At 41.8% G+C, this 21,893-nt stretch overlaps 1 protein-coding gene across 1 annotated transcript in view; it reads left to right on the top strand.

The window, feature by feature from the left end:
• The window catches only part of PAK3 (p21 (RAC1) activated kinase 3), a 258,885-nt gene that overhangs the window by 127,994 nt on the left and 108,998 nt on the right, over positions 1–21,893 (top strand). The window contains exons 4-6 of the mRNA XM_087829418.1: positions 14,079–14,144; positions 14,264–14,373; positions 19,657–19,804. The gene's annotated coding sequence lies outside the window, so the exon portion shown is untranslated. The remainder of the gene's footprint in view (positions 1–14,078; positions 14,145–14,263; positions 14,374–19,656; positions 19,805–21,893) is intronic.

Genomic DNA, 21,893 nt, shown 5'->3' with positions numbered 1-21,893 from the left:
TGAGCAAGGAAGGAATTCTTCACTCAGGCAGTACCCACAATTGCCCAGTGCTTTTCCCACTGCATACACCAATTATTTTGTTTATACATCATGCCTTTCACTTGGTTCATAAATACTGCAGAATTCTAGATGCCTGGCAGAGTGCTAGGTACTGGAACAATAGTGGTGAACATGGTCTTACCATCAAGCATTGATCTTCTTTATTACATTTATAGATAGGCAACTCTTTTACCCATAACATGGATAAAGACAACTTCAAAATCATTTTTATATTTTTGCTTGAAGATGTACCAATCCCAATTAATTTCATGTTAAAATTAATTTGCATTTCTTGAGATATAATATTCAATAAACCCATAGTGTGCTGGAAAACTGACTGGTTCATATAAATGTGTCCATGACATATGTAGAAGGGGCCACATGATACTGCATGATGTTTGTCCAATATTTCTTACATACACATTTCTATTGCTTCCTGGATTATCTTTCTTTGTGAGCATCCAAAGGGCAGGCACCAGGCTAGTTTGATTCTATTTGTAAGGAAACTAAGCTCAGAGCCACATCACTCCATTGCATCTAAAATAGTGTGTACAAGAGGTCGGTGATTCACTAGATTTAATTACTTTCCTTTACTCTGTGCTTTCTAAGAGGAGTGATGACTGTTAAATAAAATCAAATGGTGTGACATGAACCCACTATATGGGATAACATATTTGCCAATGATACATCTAATAAGGGGTTAATTTCCAAAATATATAAGTAACTTATACAACTCAACACTAGGAACACAAAGGATCCAATTTAAAAATGGGCAAAGGACCTGAGTAGACACTTCTTCAAAGAGGACATACAAATGGCCAATAGACATATAAAAAGACACTCAAGGCCAATAATCATCAAAGAGGTACAAATTAAAAAGACAATGCGACATCACCTCAAACCTGCCAGAATGACTACCATCAATAAATCAATAAACAACAAGTATTGGAAAAGATGTGAAGAAAAGGGAACCTTGGTATACTACTAGTGGGAATGCAGACTGGTGCAGCCACTATGGAAAACAGTATAGGGGTTCCTCAAAAAATTAAAAATGGAACTGCCTATTGACCCAGTGATTTCACTTCTAGGAATATATCCTAAAAGTCCCAAAACACCAATCAGAAAAAATATATGCACCCCTATGTTCATGGTTGACTACAGGTAACTGAAACTGCAAAAGCAAAACCGTGGATGGGGGACTACTGTATTATTATTATTAATAGTAGTAGTAGCAGCAACAGTAGAAGTAGTATAGTATAAGTTGGTTTTCCAGGAGTTGCAGAAATCATCCAACTTATCTTCAAGTGTTGAATTATTATTATTATTCTTAATCCTCACCCAAAGATATGTTTATTGATTTTAGAGAGAGGAAGAGAAGCAGGGAGAGAGAGAGAGAAAAAAACAACATCAATTAGTTGCCTTTTGTACCCACCCTGACTGGGGACCGAGCCCACCACCTAGGTATGTGTCCTGATGGGAAATCGAACCCGCAACCTTTTTAATGCACAGGACGATGCTCCAACCAACTGAGTCACACAGCTATGGCAAGTGTTGAATTATTTTTAAATATTTTTACAATTTGAAAAATTAAATTTATTGGAGTAATATTGTTAATAACATTATATAAATTTCAGGTGTGCAACTTTATAACACAGCCTCTCTGCTCACCACCTGATGTCTAGTCTCCTTCCATAAGTATATGTTTGATCCCTTTTACTGTCTTTTTCCTCTCCCCATTTCCTTTCTCCTCTGGTAACCACCATACTTTTGTCTGTATCTATGAATTTGGGGTTTTGTTTGTTTGTTGCTTTTTGTTTTATATCCCACAAGTGAGTAAAATCATACTATTCTTGTCTTTTTCTTTTGAACTTATTTTACTTAGCATAATCCTCTCAAGATCCATTCATGCTGTCACAAGTGGCAATAATTTCATCTTTTTATGGCTGAATAGTATCTCATTGAATATATGCACCACATCTTTATGCAATCATCCATCAAAGAACATTTATGTTGTTTCTATGTTGTTAGCTACTGTGAATAATGCCACAGTAAACATAGGGGTACATATATCTTTACAAATAACTGTTTCCACATTTTGGGGGTAAATATCCAGAATAGGAACTAGTGGGTCAATATGGTAGGTCTATTCCAAATATTTATAGGAAACTTAATGTCATTTTTCACAGCAGAGAATTTAAGTGTTTAAAAATGACAGTGTTATTTTAAAATAAAACAGTGCATTGAAACCAATCAAAATCCCCAGAACAGAAAATGGTTTTTCAATTTAGTCAGATGGTTCTAATCCAGTTTATCCCAAAGTTCAGCTAAAGCAGCCATGAGGTTGCCCCCCAACCCCACTGTCACCTCCAGCCTTCTAAATCAGCTTGCATAAAAATTTAGAGCAGCAAAGAAAGATACTCTGAGGCAGGGACTGGCCTTGACTCCTAATATAGTCAGATTGCAGTTAACCAGAAAGCTGCCAGTCATCAGTACCTAGAGGCATTTTAAGTTTCTATTTAACCAAAAGCCTTATTTTTGTTTTAAGCTTCTTGGAGTTGATGAAAAGCCTTGCTTTCATGTATGAATGCAGAAGCCTGTCTTTGAAATCATGGAGTGGATTACTGTCTGATGTCAGAGAACCCTGGCAGTGGCCCACATCGGAATCAAACGTGTGTGTGGAAGGGCCCTTTAGTGGTATGATTGGCAATATTTCTCCACCAAAAATATCCCGCTCTTAACTTCTCTCCCAAAGCCTGCAGTAGCCTCTATATTTCCACTTCTGCAATTCATTCATTTGAGTCAAACATTCCCCATGCCAGAAGGGTCTTCCTAAAATACAGAAACCTAAAAGAAGCAATAAATGAAATCCTTAAGACTGTACTGAGAATTCAATCAGCTTTCCTCCTTCCTAGAGTCAGGAAGGAAAGGAGGGCCAACTGGATGGAGCTCATTGGAGCTCTAGGTGGGTTGGGAGAAGTGTTTGAAAGGAAGAATAGAACTCAGGAAAGGAAAGAACAAATTAAGACTAGTTCAACCCTGTCCTGTCCAGTGGTCTTTGTCTTAAACTGTAGAGAGAAGACTCTGATATCAGCGCACATGCACAAGTGTGTCTGAGTGTGTGTTGGGGGGTAGGGTTTAAAGTAGAACATAGTGAAAGTAATAAGTTTATTATCTGAAGCTGTGTTTTGGGGATAATAGATTAGATTTTACTAAAAATATAACGAGTTTGAAGGCTATCTGGTGTAACTAGAATAGGATAATTTCACCATAACCTCCTTCTACCAGTTGAATCCAAATAGAGCTACCCCCCTCCAACATAGCTTTGATAAAGGCTGATAATTTCAACTGAAGTATAGGGAGAATGATGCTTTCTCTACTTCTCTTTCTTTTAACAACAGAGTTAGGAGGTGTTTGCTTTAAATGACAAAAAGCCAGGTTAAGAATTCTTTATGGCCTTACAGGGGTGGTGAAAATTTAAAAGGGTCAAAGACATCCCAAGATTAATGGGAAAGTACAACCCCCTCCTGGTTACTAGGACACCCTACGTCTTTCAAAAGAGAATCAGCAAATTACCATGGAAATCTTCCCCAAAAGGCAGTGCTCAAGTGAGAGTCAGAGCCTTTGTTAGCAGGGTTTTGTGAGGGCCGGCACCACAGTGAACATGGTTAAGCCTCACTAATTCCATGAATGGTGGAAAGGCCAATCTTGATTTGTAAGAAGCTTGAATTTAAAAATATGTTTAAAGAAATGCCATGTTATTATTTCCAAAAATCTGCAATCAAACTGCTGGTTGAGGTCTATGCTCTGAGCTGTCTTGACTCTTAAGGCCTTGAACAAACAGATAAGGGCTATACTTAGCATATTGGTCATCTGAATGCAAAGCGCAGTTAAAAACCTCACGTTAGCATATTCCCCTAGAAGGTTGTCACTTTCTTATTGTTTATAGTATTAATTTGCTTAGCAACCTGCTCCCTTTCCTTTTTGGCAATAAACTTTAGCCTACCATGTCAGAATTCATTAAATTTTCCATGTTAACAGCTAGAATGAATAAGGGGGGGGGAGGGAGGTGAACAACTTTTAAAAATCAACATAGCCCTGCAGGGCGTGGCTCAGCGGTTGAGCACTGACCCAGGATCCAGGTGATCGGGGCTTGATTCCCGGTCACAGCACATGCCCGGGTTGTGGGTTCCATCCCCAGTCGGGGACGTGCAGGAGTTAGCTGATCAATGACTCTCTCATTATTGATGTTTCTATCTCTCTCTCTCTCTCCTTTCCTCTCTCTGAAATCAATAAAGATATATTCTTAAAAATCAACATAAACATATTTGAAACTTCTATTTAGCTGACCTTTAAAATTCATCATTTGATTCATATATATTATTTGCTGAGTAGGGCATGTATTCTCTTGGATGATTCAAAAGTGGGGAGAGGGCAAGCCCTTTCTAGTGCCCCTCCCCCACAAGTGAGCTGATCAAGTAAACACCAGAGAACATTAAATGTAATGAGTTTCTGAATTATAACAAAATAAGGATTGATTATGAGGTTCAACAGGTGCTTAATTACATGGAACAACAGCATGTTGAGGTCTACATCTATTAAATACATCTGCGATGGTCAGCCAGTCTTGCGTGCACATATTAACTTAGTTTTTAAATTCACACTTGAGACCACTTAATTTAAAGTGTGACTGAGTTATGTCTGGGAAGGGAGAAAAGGGAGAGAGAAACAACTACAGCTACAATTTTACACAAATAGTCAATTTCTTCATCATTTCGCTATGTTATTTTCCAAGTTGAATACACCATAAGGGAAAAAGAGTAAGGTTTGTAGAAACTGGGCGAAGCCTCAGAGAGAACCAAATTTAAAAGCATGCCCCTTGGGAAAATTCCGCAATTCTACTTTCTTCCCCTGTGAGATTCGGACATTCTTAGAAAGATGGCCAGAATTTATGCACAAATAGAAGGAGGAAAGATAATAAATACTAAAGCAATGAAATCCCTAAGGCAATGGTCCCAAACTTTGTTTCACATTAGAATCTGAGGAGATTAGAACCTGAGGAGACTTTTTAAAACCCTGATGCCCAGATTCTTGCCATACAATTAGATTAGAATGTCTGGGGATCAACCAAGACTACCAGAGACAAGACTATAGTCCCATTTATGGTAGAAGTGCATTGAAAAGAGGGTGGGGGGACACCTGGGTGCGACTCAGTGGTTGAGCATCGACCTAGGATCCAGGAAATCACAGTTTGTGGTTCGATTCCTGGTCAGGGCACATGCCCGTGTTGCAGGCTCTATCCTCAGTCAAGGGCATGCAGGAGGCAGCCGATCAATGACGACTCATAATTGATGTTTCTCTCTTTCTCCCTCTCCCTTCCTCTCTCTGAAGTCAATAAAGACATATTTAAAAAAAAAAAAGAAAAGAAAAGAAAAGAAAAGAAAGAAAAGAAAAGAAAAGAAAAGAAAAGAAAAGAAAAGAAAAGAAAAGAAAAGAAAAGAAAAGAAAAGAAAAGAAAAGAAAAGAAAAAAGAAAAGAAAAAAGAAAAAAAGAAGGAGAGAACATCTTTTGTAGCATTTGGGTTCCCACTGGGTAATTGTGAGGAGGATCTAAGGAAACAAGCATAAATTCTGGATTGATTGCAGTTTCTGAGGTGGGATCAGGAGAAGGGATCAGGAAAAGGAGAAATTCACTGGGAATTGGATACTCTCATGAGGAGAGGGTGACTGAGCAATTGAGAATCCCTAGTAATAAATGAAAATAAGAAAGCAGGTCTGGGGTATCATTGATAAGAAAGCAGTAGTCAAAGAATGTGGAAGTCATCATGATCGTGGGAGAAACTGTTTTCTGTTAACTTTGCAGCTGGCTTTATCTGTCTGTCCTCCCAGGCAGATTAATAACTGGGCTGCTTTTCATTAGTCCAAGCTGATTTTCTTTCTCTCAGTCCCAAAATCTTTCAGATTTTGGCCTTTTTCAGAGGGATGGGCCTGAGAAAAGAAGTTGACAGTAAAATCAACTATTAGTAGTTTTGTTACTTTTCAGCTGTGTTGGCAAATTACTTAATGAAAGAAAGAATACATGTAAAACTGGTGGATTCTGGATGAGGCCTGCATTTGAGTTAGTAGTATTATACCAATATCAATTTCTGGGGTTTCAACAATGTACTCTGGGTGTGCAAGATAAAATTCACACAATAGTAGATCAAAATATTGGTTGAAGCTTGGGGAAAGATACCTGGGAACTCTCTGTACTATTTCTGCAATTTCATGTGAGCCTTAAGTTATTTCAAAATAAAAATAAGATATAGATGTTAAGTGGAAAAACAGGTTTGTGTTGATTATCTAAATAACACTTTTTAAAAGTAGTCTGACTTTACCTATGCTCTTCCCTGAAAAATCCAAATCAGTTGTACCAACCGGTTCTCTTATGTGTCACTGGACTTGCAGGTGCTAGACTTGAATGCAGTACACAGAAGTAATGTCAGTCAACATCCATGTCTACCAGGTACAGATCCCTGAAGGGTTGTAAATATGGGACCAATTTGTGCATACACAAGATGTCATTTGAGTCAAGTATGGAAGTATTCGTTAAATATCTCCAGGTAGGGAAAGGAGGGAGAGAGTGATGTTAGGAAAAGAAAAGCACAGGAGGAAAGAAAGGCAGAGGTATGAAAGTCAATGCATATCCAGGAAACAGATAATAGTTTGATGGGGCTGACTCTTTGGGCTATAAGGGAGGACTGGTGAAAGGAGAACCTGGAAAGATGGGTTGGAACTGGAGTGGGACAGTCTGTATGTGATTTTTCTCTCTCTGAAATTAAGGACTTTGGACTTCCCTTGAAGTACTTACTACATCTCTCTTATATCAAGGTTACTAGGGTATGTATCTTTTCTCCCCAACTAGATTCTAAGCTCCTTAAGGAGACAATCCAAGTTTGGTTCATCATGTAACATCTGTTGCCCCTAGCTGTGTCCTTTGCACTTAGTAGGTGCTAATAAAATTGTCCTAGGAATGAATAACATATTACAAAGATGCAGTTGCTTTTCCCTCTCCAGAACATCCGGAGCCCCAAGATAATGTTAAGTGATGTGTTTACCCTCAGGGAAATGAAAGTAGCTGGTAGAAAGTCACACAACTTATTCCCCTCAAGCTCTCTTTGTGTCTGACTTTGGTGACTGGGTATGGCCATGCCCTGGCATCTTTGACACATGCCTCCCCACTTGCCCCTGGATCGTGTCATAATGGCATCCTATAAAGAAAGGAGATGTGCCTTTTTCTAATTGATTTAGCATTCCACTCACACATCCTTCTGTTTAGTTTTGCTGGACGGTTGCAGAATTGTTTCCCCTTTCCACCACTTGTTCCACAGGTCTCTGAATTATAGTGAATATCATGGTTCAGGCATGACCTGCAGATGGTAGGTAAGGAATTCTTTAAGAAGATTTTTTCCCCAGAACTTGGCCGACTTACATTATCTAAGGTGATTTCCACCGTGCCGGTTGGTGACTTTTTTCCCTTTGCCTCCTGAGAGAAATGTTTCATTGCTCACCACTTCAAATGGTTGGGTGTGAGGAGCGGGGGCACTTCTGTTCCTGACAATCTCATTATGTGGTTATCAGGAGCAGACACTGCCCAGGTTGTCATGACAACTAGCAATGATTCAACACTTCCCTGAAAGGTTTGTATCTCTGGCAAATAATCAGCCTTTAGCTCTCAGCAGATACTGAACTGAGCAGCCAATCACAGGTGAGCTGGGAAAGCATGACATCATAGTCAAGCCAGTCTAAAAGAAAAATTAAGATTTGTTGCTCTATTTCTTTCTTTGGTTCTTTGTCCTTTAGACTTTGTCTTTCACTTTCTCCTCTCTTTTTTTATTTTCTAGTAAAATGAGGAGAGCAATGAAACCAACTTTCCAAATTCAATTTACTGTCCACTTTGACTTAGGTTTGGGCAGCGCAGTGATCGGAAGGTATGGGGAAGGAATGTATAATGTGATCCACTGAGGAGCAAAATCAGAGCATCAGCTCAATGAAATAATGTGGTTTGATATGTAGGATCATGGTGGAAGTGGGGCTAATTAAAACCAAGCTAGAGGAGAGGAACTTCCTCATTCTCATATTTATTCATCCAAATCCACCTACACTTAATTGTCTTCTGCGTTTCCTTTGCTAACTCCCTGGTGGAAGAGAGGAGGACAGAGGCTGTGAGCTTCTGAAATATAGGTTCTACAGAGCAGGTTTCTAAGGGATGCTAATTATAGTGAAGGAAGGTAAGGAGAGATCCCATTTCCAAGGTCCCACCATATAGGAACATATGTAAATGAAGATTCATCAAGGCTTTAAGGAGGTGTACAGCTCTGAAATTTGTTAAGTCCACTCTTGTTCCATTAGCCATTTGTACCCATACAAGAATCCAGGGAGATAGGCAGGGCAAGTTTCACAGAGAAGAAAAGTAAAGCCCAAGGAAATTTGCATCTTCTTCAAGGTTTCCTGGTCAGAAGCTAGTTTAGAGTCTGTGTCTCCTGATTCCCTGGCCATAACTCTGGAGGCCCAAGAGGATGGTGATTTCCTATCCATGGGCTTCCTTCTTTACCCAGGCTATGTTTTTTTAAGGGACCTAGGATGAAATCTTTTGGCATTTCTGAGGCTCCTTGCTCTTTGGCCAACAGGCTACATACATGTTGCCTTCTACAGAAGAGCTGTAGGGTGGGGGGCAGGAAGGAAGGGGTTCAGTAGGGCCTGACCTCAGTATTGGTAACAGCTTGTAGTGAGCAGGCCCTGATAAAGAAGGAGTGGGCACTGAGCTCCCAGCCAATGTCATTTACACTAGCTGTACCAAGCCAGGTCCTTTTGTATTCAGAGGATGAAGAGAAATTTTTTTTAAGGGTAGCTGCTATAGTAAAAGTTGTGAAGACTGAAAACCACAGAAATCCAGACTCTACCATTCGAAACAATTTCTGGATTTGGGACTTGAGGCAAGGGTGGGAAGGGAACCAGGATATCCAGTCTGCTTTTGCCCAGTGAGTTGTATATTTCTGCCCTGCATCCAGTGCTTGCCCAGAAATGGCTTAGCTTAGCCTGGCACACCATAGACTTCACTAAAACACTGACCTGGAATTCAGATCCCTTTTATGAGAACAGGGGTGTTTTGTTTTGTTTTGTTTTGTTTGTTTTTGTTTTGTTTTGTTTTGTTTTGTCTTAATCCAAAGAATGGCATAGTTTCCCTTTTTAATGTTTCTTACATGCAAAATACTATGTATGCTTATTGTAAAAATAAACAAACAGTGGAGAAGTATGTAAAGAAAATGGTTAATGACCCCTATCATCCCCACATGCCCACATGTCTTCTTTCCCACATTTTTGATTCTTAGAATTACCTTATTAGCAGTTTGGTATCTATAATTCCAGTCTAAACACACCCAATTTTTTTAAACAAAAATAAAATAATAGTATACCTGTTGTTCTGTCACTTTTTTTCACTCAAGAAAGTGTCAAGGTGTGCTTCTATTTCAATACATAGGAATTTACTTAATCCTTTTTAGCTCATGAATAATATTCTAAAATACATATATACCATAATTGATTTAACAATTCCTTTATTGAGGGACATTTAGGTTGTTTTTTATGTAAGATTTTATTTATTCTTACATAAAATTCAGGAATAAACATACTTGAACATATTTTGGCATATTTTTTATGAGTATTTCCATAGTCAAATTCCTTGAGTTCAAATTGCTTGGTCAAATGACATATGCACTTAAAAATTTACCAAGTATTGTCAACTTTCCCTCCAAAATGCTTTGTCATTTTACACTCCCATCAATGTTATATGAGAGTAAGCAATGTTCCCTTTTTCTGGAATTGGACTGGAACAGTTTGAAAATACTTGTTTTAGTTTACTTCTGTTGTTACATACCCCACCCCCAGAACCTCACACTTCTCATGTGACTCAAGATGCTAGTTAGTGGGAGCCAAATAAGAAATACAACTGAAGATGCCAGGTAGGGTGTCAGAAAGAACACAGAACTGAGAGTGGGAGACTTGGTTTCCAGGGCCATCTCTCTGAGGCATCGGACAGGCTACTTTAAATACCTGGGCATCCATTCCCTCATCTGTGAAATGCAGATCATAATAATTGCCTTAGTACACTGTTGTGAGGATCAAACAGGGAAGTGCAAAAGTGGTTTGTAACTTGTGAAGCAGGGTACACATGCCAAGTGGTTATTGTGGTAGTGTTGTAATTATATCCTTAAATTAATGAGCTTGGGGAAGGGAATGGGGGACTGTGAGAGCTTAGTGGGAAAATAAACACAGATGAAATCTTTAAGACATTTCTGCTTCACTGAAAATTCACATGCAGTTGTCTATATTCTTGGAGAACAAGCCACATTGGCAGTAAAGATTGACTGATGGCATCAAGAATAAAATAGGTTATCCCTTTCACAGGAAGACTAAAGTCTTTGCGCTAGGCTTGACTCCTAAGGACAGTCCTCTTTCTATGACATTGCTATGCTTTAATTTGTCAAGCACCTAATAGGATTTTGGCCCCATGCTACTTTCTATAAACATCAGGGAGAGAAGAAATACACATGAAATGTTCAAATAACTATGTGTGGTGACTGCATAAATAGCTCTGAGTTATAGCAGAGGTATGAGGGAAGATTAGAGTGAAATCAAATACCTTTTAATTAGTATTTAAATCAATAGCCTAGCCCTGCTGGGCGTGGCTCAGCAGTTGAGCACTGACCTAGGATCCAGGAGATGGAGATTCCATTCCCTGTCTGGGCACGATGCCCAGTTGGGGGAGTGCAGGAGGCAGTTGATCAATGACTCTCTCATCATTGATATTTCTATCTCTATCTCTCCCTCTCTTTTCCTTTCTCTGAAATCAATAAAGATATATATTTTTTTAAAAAATCAATAGCCTAGAAGACCCAAGTTAAATCAGCCAGGAAAATCCAGTTATATCTTTTTATTTCTTAAAAAAAGCATTGTTATTGTTTAAAAAATAACTCAAATAAGTGCATTTTACAAATTAGAAATGTAACATTTAAGTGAATGACATTCATTTTTAGATCAGAGCTTTTTAAAATTACATTTACCATGATGTAAAAACAGAAATGAATGTGATGGGTTACTTTTTTTTAACCTCAAAGTTAATTTTAAAAATATCTGTAAAATCATTGGAAACAAGACCATCTTGATTTCAACCTATTAATCAGGGATTTGAGAAGGAGGGTGATGGGTGATAAGAGACAAATAACCACCATGCAAAAAAAAAAAAAAAAAAAAAGCTACCAAAAATGCCTGATTTTTAAAAACCACCAATCTGGTATACTCTTGTGTTTTGTTGTTGTTGTTTTTTCAAAGCAAATATGTATTTTAACCAAACCACGTAGCCTAGGCTTTGGGCTCAAATCTCAGCTCTGACGCTCTTCAATGTTCATGTAATACTCATATATGCACAGATATATTTTAATGAAGAAAAATTAAAAGTAAAATGCAAAGTGATCCCTTTAAAAGTCTAGAGCATGTAGATCACTTTGTCTTCCTCTTTCCTGCTTTGGAAGGGCCATTTTTGTTCTCTTTTTCAATTCTCAGTATCATCACATTTTAAAAATAAATTAGTCCGAAGAAGTATCCCATTTTCTAACTTCCCCAGATGTTGCCTCTGATAAATCTAGAGCTTGTTTTGTGGCCTTTCCTAAAAGTGGCAGTTATATTAGTTCACTCTCAGTGTTGAGACTTATTTTATTGGCATTATGGAAAAATGATTGCTGGATGTTAGAAAGAGTTGATAAAATTGGATAAAAGTGCACTGGGAGTGTCATGACCCATTTTTACCATTTAAGTATGTGAGGATATATTTATCTTTATAAAAAAATAAGTTTGAAAGTGGAGAGGAAAAATCACCCATAATCCTATTATTTTAACCCAACTATTATAATTTCCTGTCTTTTTCTGATCTTGATTTACAGGCATATTTTACATCATTAAAATTTGAATGAGCTTATTATTTTGCATTCATTGTCATTTTTTATGACAGTTTAAAGTCTCCTTGCTGGGATTTACCATGATTTACATAAGCTAGACAAATTCTAGAGTGGGGGTATGGATTTGGGAATAGCAAAATATTTTTGGAGTTAGATTTTAGGCGTTGGACACAAGCAAAAATTGAATTCTTTTTTTAAAGACAAAAGAGGCACACATTTTGATGAAATTAACTGTATCTATATCTATGTATATATTTATCTATCTATATAAACTTGAATTAGATTAATTATTCCTTCTTTGGTGTAATGCTCTGTTTCAAAATGCATGTTTCATGTGCAGAAAGGTAGTTTCCCTATCTGGATTGTCATCTCTTTGAATCCCAACGCCATATCTGTCTCTGAGTTTACTGTGTATTCCAGAGAATCCATCATATTGCCTGTTTGCCTGACAGGTGGTGTTCCAAATCCAAACCATTTTCCTTCCAAAAGAGTGCTGGTGTAGCTGGACAGATTTCCTCCCCTAAAAACTTATCTGAAATCCAAGTCTTCCTGAAGGAATCAGTTAAGGAAGAGAAATGAAATACTCCCTCTCCTTCTACTGGAAGGCGAGCCTCTTTCTTGAGGCTAGACCTCTGCCTAGACAACACTCACAGTGTAGAAGTTTCCATCTCATTTTCCTTTCCCTCATCCTGCTCCCCCTTTTTTCCTTCCAATGCACTTCCTGCCTGGAAACAAAAGATTGGTCCCCAGTAGCCCACTCATGGAGATTTTAGTTTGATGCTCATATTCTGATTGGCCTATGTACTGCGCAGAGCACCGGTGATGTCATAGCAGAGCAGGGCTAGGGAGCAGTTGCGAGCACGGCTCCACCACAGGCTGGCAGCTGGCAGCTGGCAGCTGGCAGCTGGCAGCTGGCAGCGGCAGGCCATCTGGGGTCTTGGGTAGGGGGCTGCAGCTTCTCCTTGCCTGGAGCAAGGGAGCAGGGTCTGGGAGGGGATCTCAGGGTGGGGGGCGGGGAGTGGGCTGGGCCCGAGGCTGATGCTACAGCAGAGGGGCTGAGGCTCTCCAGCCCTGCTAGCCAGAGAGCTCGGAGGTAGAGGGAAGGTCTTGACAGGGTGGCTGGACCAGTGGCAGGTAAATCCTGCTACTTATGGCACCTGGCTCGTTGAGGGGAGCGGGTGGCAGCTCGGCATTGCTTTTACGCGGCTGGGCAGATTTTCTGCCTTCTCCGATCCGCCCCTGGTTCTTGCGGCTTTCCAGCCTTGAGTCCCCGACGTGGCTACCTGGAGCCCTGAGACTTAGTGCGTAGTTTGCAGGATCCCCATCGGGAAAGCGGACAAGTGGGTGTGTCAGGGCCCTCCTGGGAGAGCTTGGGCAGCTTCGCTGGGTCAAGCCCTAGACAACCATACTAGGCTGGAGGCAAAATCCGCCCCAAAATCTACGTCAGCCTGTAAGTCTTATGCCATCTACCCGCCCCCTCCAGCAGCCACTGTTGCAGGGACAGCAGTCTCCCCACCCACGAGGGGGCGGGGGTTGTGGCGGCGGCCCTGGCAAGCCTCGGTTAGGGGGAAGAATCTGACCTGAACAAAAACAGAAAAAGTGACGATTTTTCAAAGGGGCACCTTTCCCCTTTTTCATTATTTTTCTTTATCCCTTTGTCCTTTTTTTGGTGAGGGAAGGGTCATGGCAGGAGGACACTTCTCCTGTGGGGTTTGGAATTATGGAATAATGTCCTGAAAAAGCCTGGGGTCCCTCAGTTGGCCTTTGTCTTTGTCTGGAGAAGGTGGTCATTAAGTGCATTGGCTCTCCCCTCCCTGTCCCCCTCAGCTCACAGGGTGCATTGCCCTTAGTTTTTGAACTGAATTTGGCAAGATTACTGTCACATTTTTGGACAGATTGAACATTTTAGATCCTTGCTCTTAGCAGGTTTTCCTTCCTTAGGTGGTGGTTGAGGGGTGGGGTGGGGGAGCAGCAGGAAGGCAGTGCCTGAGGGAGGGAGCCAGAAGCCCCACTTGTTTTGTTTTGTTTTGTTTTTGGTCCCACCTTCCAGAATCCAGTCCCAGACTGTGGAATTGAGGGTTCTGGACTATGGTCTGTAGAAGCAAAGGAGAGAAGGGTGAGTGGCTTGGCTTTGGGGAAGCATGACAGGGGTGGTTGCAGCACTATTTTTAAAAATTGGCTTTCAGCAGGGAAGCCTTTAGCCATGTTAGTCTTGCTCCCTTCATGGTTTTGCAGACTCAAATCCAGGCCAACTGTATGGCTTTCTGAGGTGTTGGAACAGAAGGAGGTCCATTCCTGTTGGTGATAACACTGTGGCCCTGCCCTGAGATGACCGAGGTATAAAGGTCAGTGCAGTTTTCACTGGACAATTTGCAAAATTATAATTGGGTAGGTCTTTGGTTTGGTACTTAAAGCCCCTAATCAGAGGCACCTTTGGGCAAAGGGACTTAATATGGCAGTGGATGATTAATAGGTTAGGGCTTGGAGAGACAACCTCTGTTTCTGGATACAAATGTCATACCCCCCCCCCCATGAAAGAGGACAGAGGGACCTTGAGATGTCAAAGACCAGACCCTTCAAGCTGGCAAATGGGCCTGCAGGAGAGACCTAACAGAAAAAGGAAGTTCAGCTGTAATAAATGTGCAGGCAAGGGACCACAATACCCTGGAGGATGTTCCAACTAGCTGACCATTCCCACAGACTGCAGACTTTCTAATTGGAGGTGGAAATCGTATACAGAGAAAACAAGATTGCTGAGGTCTTTGGGGGAAGAGCAGTGGACATGACAGGTTAGGGAAATGAAGAATAACTTCAGGGATGGATGGGGAAGTGCTGCCCCCATTAGAAGCTCTGCTATTAGGAGGTCAGAGACTAAGGTACTATGAGGTTGAAGTGAGTAGCCATGGCAAGCTCGGTTGGTTGGAGCTTCATCCTGGTAAGCCAAGGTTGCAGGTTCGATCCTCAGTCAGGGCACATACAAGAGTCAACCAATGAATGTATAAATAAGCAGAACAACAAATCCATCTCTCTCTCTCTCTCTCTCTCCCCCCCCCTCCCTCCCTCTCTAAAAGCAATAAATAAATAAAAATAGATCTAGAAATCAGAGTAGGTAGGTAAGATCTGATGGAATAGCCAGGAACAAATTGATCGAGAAAAGAAAAAAAAGTCTTGCCAGTAACCCAAAAGCTCTAATTTCCATAGTGGGATGGGGAATTTGGTGGTTGAGGTACCTGTGGCTCAATCCAGACTTACAGGGACAATTTCTCCATATTTAGGGAATCAATAGCATTCCCACCCATGTAACCCATCTTCAGGAACCAGTTGCTTCTGGTCAAGGGAAGAAGAAACTCCATGAGTGGCAGCCTCAACAGCCAGCTCTTTCTTCCTGGGTAAGGAGAGGGAGTGGAGGGACAGGGACCCAAAGGGGATTGGAGAAGCTTTGAATCTGTCCAAGACAGGTAGGTTGACTGCTTTTACATGAGATGTGCCAGGCCCATGCTCAAAACAAAATTAATAAATACAATTAAAGCCCTCATTCCCAAGCAAGAGAACATGGGACCCTGTGCAGGCTAAGGGATGGTGAAAACAACTATCTTAGAAGGTAAGGGCAGCTGTCAAGGCATCTGGGATTCAGCTTAAGCTTCCTTCAGCTGCTCTGTTTTTCCTCAACCTCTCCATCTGCCAGAAACTAGGCTATTTCCTCTGCAGGGCCTGGAGTGGGCTCCCCTGCCATCTAGGCACTATTATGAGGCTTCTCCAGCAGGGGGCAAGAAAGGGCATGCAGTGGTGCTCAAGGCCTGAGTCCTCCATTTCACTTGAGAAGCCCTAGCCTGGGAACCAGTAACAGCCAGACATGTAATATCTGATATGGGGGTAACAAAGAACCAAGTAAACCCCCAGGACTAGCAGCCTGTTTCCATTTCCCCCCAGAAATGTGTTGCTTTGTTTCTCACTCTGTGACTTTGGAAGGTATTCGCATTTACTTACTGGGTCATTACTGGAGCCACTAACATACACAGCCTAACTGGGAGTTTAATTGGAAATGTTAATCAGTGCAATGGATCCGTATCTAATTTGCACATTCAGTCAGTTATCTGCAGGTTGGGACAATCTTTGCTGCACCCAGGGGATGTGATGTGGGGCAAAATGGCATAGCTATCTCTTGGTCTGCAGGTGGGAAGCAAAATAGGAGAGGTGAACCTTGAAGATTGGGAATAAATGAACAATGTGCTGGTAGAGAATGGAAATCGTTCCAAAAGTGTGGCCACAGAGAGGCCTGGGAGACTGATCCTTAAGATGGAATAAGATGGTATTGGAGGTCACACAGTAGAGTTGGAGGCTAGGGTTTTGCTGTGTGGTGAGGGTGGACTGGATTTGGAGAAGGAAGTTTTTTAAGGACTAGAGGATCAGGATCTGGTGTGGAATGAACCCTGGGAATCAGAAGTCAGGCATTCTGATGTGAGTGTGTGTGCCCTTCTCTGGGCCTCAGTTTCCTTGTCTTTCAAATGATGAGGTTTGGAGGAGGTGTTTTCTAAAATGGTTGTGACCTTTTAGGAGAGACTCAGGCAGCTGTGGCTTCTTGTAGGCCTTTATCATATATGGATGGGGCTGGGAGTTGAGAGAAGGAGCCATCCCCCCCTACCACCCCAGTGCTGATTTTCCTTCTTAGAGCCTGAAAACAGCTCCAGAATTCCATTTTTTTTATTTTTATTTTTTGGCAATAAAGACGGGCCTGCTAAAGGGCAGCCCTCTCCCCCAAAATTACCCCTTCTAAATCACACTCTTTTCTGCATGCTTTCCATTTAAGGGGAAACAGTACAAAACAAACCTGCAACTCTTACACACATTTCATCTCTTCACCAGTATGGCTATACTTTTATTTCATGTGAATGGTGAAAAATACAGAAAAGAGAAGTCCACGTGGAGAATCTGCTAAGGACTTTATAACCAAGCACAGAAAAAGCTCTATGGGGATCTTATATGGTGAGAGGTAGGGGATGCAGAGATTCACTACTGGCCCTGACTCCCCGAGTTTCAAAACAGAAGGACTTAGGGTGAGGGTGAATGAAGGGCCTGACTTGGGGTTTAGGTCCTTTCCTTTCTTTCTCCCCCATCTCTCTCTCTGAGCCAGGGGTACTTTGGGGAATTCTGCAACCCTCAAGAGAAATGCCCCTAACAATCAGCACAATCATGCCCTCTAGTGACCTTAATGGAGAAGCCTTTAGCAGAGCTCCCCATACATTCCATCTTATAGCCCAGCTCTGGTGGCAGTGCTAAACACTTGTGCAGCTCTTACTCTCTGTGGAGAAGGGCTCCAGTCCTTCCAACTGGCCTGAAAGAGAGACTCAGGAAGCTGTGGCTTCTTGTAGGCCTTTCTCATATATGGATGGGGCTGGGAGTTGAGAGAAGGATCCATCCCTCCTGACCACCCCAGTGCCGAGTTTCCTTCTTAGAGCCTGAAAACAGCTCCAGAATTCCTTTCCCACCTATCTTCTGTGCTGGTTCAAGCACTTGCCATGGGAGAGCTCTGTGGTAGAGTCAGTGGTTGTCTGTAGCTTCTCTCATCCCATACCCAACAAGGTGGCAGCTCTAGTCCCCATACAGAGATGCTGGCAGGAAGCTGGAATGCAGCAAGCCTGGGGTGCTAGTAAGCACAAGATGTGTGCGCTAATCCTTACCTCAGCCTCCGGTAGGAGGTTGAGCCACAGGTGAACACACAAGGCAATATAGGTACACAACATGATACAGACACACAATGTGGCATAAGCATATGACACATGATATGGATTAGCCACAGGGTAGACACACGCACAGCATGGAATATATGCAACACACATACAACACAGTGCAGACCTACAGCATGTACACAATGTGGTACTGACATGATACACATATACAACATGATATAAATATAACTGCACATGTACTCAACATAATACAGACTTGATATACACACAACATAGTATAGATATGATTCGGCACATATCCAACATGGTATAAGCACACAAGGCATCCAACATGGTAAAGAGAGCAGTAACCCCCATGTTCTCACACAAGTCACACCCCCAGGCCTACAGGAGGAGTGTGGCCACCAGGTGGAGTACTGTGTCTTGCCAGTGGCACCTACACTGGCTCCAGCTGTGCAACTGGTAGGTTTGAGGCAAGCTACATGGAGTTAATAAGTGAATGAGGGAAGGTGGAGGCAGGCCTGGATCTTGCACAGAAGCCTGAATGTGCTTGGTTATTACAGGCTGATGCATTTCCCCCTTCCTCCAGGTCTTCTAACACTGTTCCCCACCACCATGGATGCATGCTGCCTCCCTGGGACTAGCTCTTAGGTCTGAGGGTAGGCAAGGGGTTTTTGTGGCCATCCTTCTTGAGCCCTCTTTGAGTCCCGCTCCTCTCTGGAGCTTTGACAGCCCTCACTCTTGTATCCCCACCCTACCGTGACCTTGCAGGATGAGCTCCTGCAGTGGGGGAGGCTGCAGGCACACCACGCAGCTGCAAAGTGGGTGGGATTTGGGAAAGCTTTTTAGAGTGTGCATGTGGGCAGCACAAAGGGAATGCCAGGGCTTCTGGGGAACAGGCATGCTCTGGAGTATTGCCAGGAACAAGTGGAAGACCTGGGATATGGTTTGGTCTTATTCAAGAAAGTGACCTTGGGAATCATGGGGCTTTTCTTGGCTCCCTGGGGCTCTAATTTAGCTATCTCCATCTTTAACTATCCAACCAACCATCCATCTATCCACCCATCCCTGGCTTTGGCTTAGAACCCTGTGTATTCTGGTGTCCTCTAATAGATGTGCTAACCTGGATCTGGCTTTATTGGGGGTTATATATAAGAGCTGCTTTTCTTTGAGGACACACACTGTGGAAAGAAAGGGGGACAGAGTAAGAAGGAATGCAGAGCTTGGGGCCCTGTCAAAGGAAGTTTGGTCTCCTTGAGAGTGCTAAACCCTTGAGAGGCTCAAGTGAATGTGTGGAAAGGCAGAAAAGAGAGGGGTTAAAGAGATTCCATGTCTTTCATGGTTGGACATGGAAACCTCTGTGGGGAAGATAGGGTAAATTGCCACACAGACCAAATAAAAATAACAACCCCAGTATATATTACCAGACAAAAATCTTGGGAAGATTGTAAAAGACATCCTTGTGGTGGAGATAGGAGAAGGCAAAGAGAATTTCCAATTAGGATCAGAGGCTGAGGCCCTCAGCAGCTGTGAGATGATATAGGAGACTTCAGAGTATGTCCCGCCGTAGTGAAGGAGGTTTTTGAGAGAAGAAAATGGCAATGGAGGTGGAGACTTGGAGTTGAGGAATGAACAACAGTGCCAGGTCTTCAGGAAGCTCAGGTATCCTCAGAACCCACCTGAATTTGCTATCATCTCTGTTTTCCATGGTACACTGGACTATGCTACCTCCAGTAAATATGCAAATATTTCACATCTGTCACATTGGATTTATTCATCCTTATGTAATAATGTTTTTTTATACTGCTCTGATTCTCTGCCTTTTGAAAGGATTTTCTGAAATTCACTGTAGTGTGTATGTGATGTTTGGAGGGTTGGATGAGGGAGTAGTAGCAGGTGGGGAAAGATATTCCCGCTCCCCCAAAATGCTTCTTTTGGCAGGTTTTCCCCAAGAAAGAGCAGCTGAGTCCTTGCATCTTGTGGCAGCTGGTGTACCCAGCACTGAGTTCATCGGAGCTGAAGGCAGCCTGGCCTCTTCTCATGGGCAGCACCCACCCATGCTAAGGTCCTGCAGCGGTGGTGGTGTGAGGTGAGTAATGGATTCCAGGGTAGGGAGTTAGGGATCTCTAAGTCCAGGTAAATGCCACCTTTTCACCAGAGCTCCCAACTTTAAAGGCACTGACTAAGCCTCATCAGCTAGACCCCAAGGCATGGCCCCTTCTTTCTGGGGAATTGTGCCCAGTATAGCTGCCCTTTATCTCTTGATTCCTCCATTTATAATATGAGAATGACAGTCTTGACCTACATCCTACGGGGAGTGGGAGAAACACACTCACAGTCACTGCCAAGTCCTTCACTAATGTCAAGATCCATCTGAGAGCTTTAGTATAACACAGACCTGCTTCCCATCAAGCTGTCATTTCTTTTCCCCCTGCTTTCCTGATGCTAAAGTGGCATTTCAGCCACATGCCACAAATTTACCAATTGGTTCCTATAAATTCTACTACCTCAAAACCTTAATTTCACCTGCTTATTTAAAGTGTAACCCCAACCCAATCATCCTAGGTTCTTAACTTAAATCTTCCAGAAACTTCTTTCAGCCTTCCCACCCAACCGGGGAATATTTCCTTCCCCAACTCTCCAAGAACACTCGAGTCTAGCATGTAGTGCAGCTCTTGTTTCTTTACTGCTTGAAATCATTCTTGCATGGTTTTTGCAGTATTCATCTTGACAGGTAAACTAGACTTTAAGCTCTTCAAGAGTAGGGACTAGGTCTCACAGGTTTCTAGTGCCTTTCACAAGTGCCTGATAGCTCCCCAGCAGCTTTTCAATTTGGGTCTCTCTCTCTTCCTCTCTACTTTCAGGTTTTTTGGCCTGTCTGATCATCTCTCTGTCTCTTAGCCTCTCAAGCAGCTGCTATAGCTTCCTTTGTTGACTTCTCCATCTGGCCTTCTTTTGCTATACACTGCAGTCCAGACACCTGTTTGTATCTTACTGTCCCTCTGCCTCTCTATCTGGTCTTCTGTCTGTCTCTTTGTCAGTTACTTAAACATCTCTCATGTAGCCTAAGTCAAAACAAACAACCAAAATAAAAATTAAAAAAACACATCCAAGAGAAAAACAAACTAAACAAAAACAAACAAGGAATATTCAATCTAATTCCCTTTCAAACTGAGCCTGTCCTGGCCCTACAGGACAAAGGAAAACTGCAGCTCAGCAACAGGTGTTTATGTGATGCCTTCTCGTGAAGGCGAAGCTCCAGAGTTTCAGCTGTGAAATTAAAGGTATGAAATTACAGCCTTGCCGATACTGATGCATTCAACTTTCTAGAGATGCTCTGCTAGAGGATCCTTTATAGACCTTGAACAACAGAAGGTAACTAGAACTGGCTAAACTAAGAAGCAAGCTCATGGGTCTTTCCTGGGTGTTCTATGACAGCTGCAATAATGACTTGTATTTATTGAGTAGCTACTGTTGCCAACACTACACTAGGCATTTTACTTGTGTGAGACAATTTGATTCTACAGTAACTTTGCAAGGTAGTATGTTTTTCTAATAGTTACTGTATTTGTTTCTGATTATAAAAGTGATACTATCTCAAGGTACCTATTATTATCATCACTGTTCTACCCATGAGGAGACAGAAGTTGAGAGTTGCTATGTAACTTGCCTGTAAGTGGACACATGGAACTTTGGGAAGAGATACTTCCTAGATAATTTCTCAGAATCACAAATTATTTGAATATCCTTCAGTGCTCATACACACCCTCACAAACACACTCACATACTCGTACATTCACACAATATTTGCTTCTTGACTCACACTTAATTTTCACACTGGGCACATTCATAGTGATAATCTCACTTATCCCCCACCATCACACAATCATATTTACAAACCCACTACGTACAGGAACATCCTTACTGCCACACATTGATACATACATTTATACATCCATATTTTCATACTGACACACACTTACTCTTGCCATACACCCACTCTCATATTCTCACTCACACCTTTATGTTTTCTTATATTCTGATACACATTCACACTTTCACATTCACATGCACACAGATGAAAGAATCACCCTGAAGCCTAAAATTTCTACACAATTACATACATTCTATGCACAAATTGACTTTCCTCTGTTTGTTTCTCATAGATATATACACAA

Source organism: Miniopterus natalensis, chromosome X, assembly GCF_054644295.1.
Source record: "Miniopterus natalensis isolate mMinNat1 chromosome X, mMinNat1.hap1, whole genome shotgun sequence".
Taxonomy (NCBI): Eukaryota; Metazoa; Chordata; class Mammalia; order Chiroptera; family Miniopteridae; genus Miniopterus; species Miniopterus natalensis.
This window is presented reverse-complemented; position numbering and strand designations above follow the sequence as displayed.